Below are 1,167 nucleotides of genomic sequence, written 5' to 3' on the forward strand. Positions count from 1 at the left end.
TCAACTCTGCTTTATGTTTGATCAAGTTTTTCCTCCTGCATCTTCCCAGTAGTTCTGCTATGTCTTACTCATATGTCTTAGTTCACTCAGGCTACTATAACAAATACCAGAAACAGGGTGGCTTATAAACAACAAAAGTTTATTTCTTAGAGTTCTTGGGGCTGATAAGTCCAACATCAAGGCTCCTGCAGTTTTGATGTCTGGCTAGGGCTCACTTTCCGGTTCATAGATGGCTGACCTTTCACGGTGTCCTCACATGGCTGAAGGGACAAGGAAGCTCTCTCAGGCGTCTCTTATGAGGGTTAATCCCATTCATGAGGGCTTTGCCCAAAAAAAAACATGTTCAGTTTCAAGCAACACAGAGGTACTTTGAGATGCTGTGGACCTAGGCATACATTTTCCAGGGAAGGCCTGGTTATAGTTGGAGCTAGGACCTGAGATACCATCTCACTCCAGTTAGGATAGCTAAAATCCAAAAGACTCTGAACGATAAATATTGGCGAGGATGCAGAGAAAAAGGAACTCTCATACATTGTTGGTGGGACTGCAAAATGGTGCAGCCTCTATGGAAAATGGTTTGGAGGTTCCTCAAACAGTTGCAGATAGATCTACCATATGACCCAGCTATCCCACTGCTGGGAATATACCCAAAGGAATGGAAATCATCAAGTCGAAGGTATACCTGTTCCCCAATGTTCATTGCAGCACTCTTTACAATAGCCAAGAGTTGGAAACAGTTTATTTCTCAGAGTTCTGGGGGTTGATAAGTCCAACATCAAGGCTCTGCAGTTTTGATGTCTGGCTAGGGTTCACTTTTCGGTTCATAGATGGCTGACTTTTCATGGTGTCCTCACACGGCTGAAGGGACAATGAAGCTCTCTCAGGCTTCTCTTATGAGGGTTAATACCATTCATGAGGGCTTTGTCCCGCCAAAAAACATGTTCAGGTTCAAGCAACACAGAGGTACTTTGAGATGCTGTGGACTTACGCATACCTTTTCCAGGGAAGGCCTAGTTATAGTTGGAGCTAGGTGACTTGTCCAAGGTCATATGTCTCGTTTTTGGCAGAAGTAGCCCCAGTACACAGTCCCTGGATTCTTATCCCTATGTTCTTTATACCACACAGCTCAATACAGTTTTGGCCTGATTGTCCTTATATCATAAGGAT

Source organism: Galeopterus variegatus, unplaced genomic scaffold, assembly GCF_000696425.1.
Source record: "Galeopterus variegatus unplaced genomic scaffold, G_variegatus-3.0.2 Scaffold913, whole genome shotgun sequence".
NCBI classification, from domain to species: Eukaryota; Metazoa; Chordata; class Mammalia; order Dermoptera; family Cynocephalidae; genus Galeopterus; species Galeopterus variegatus.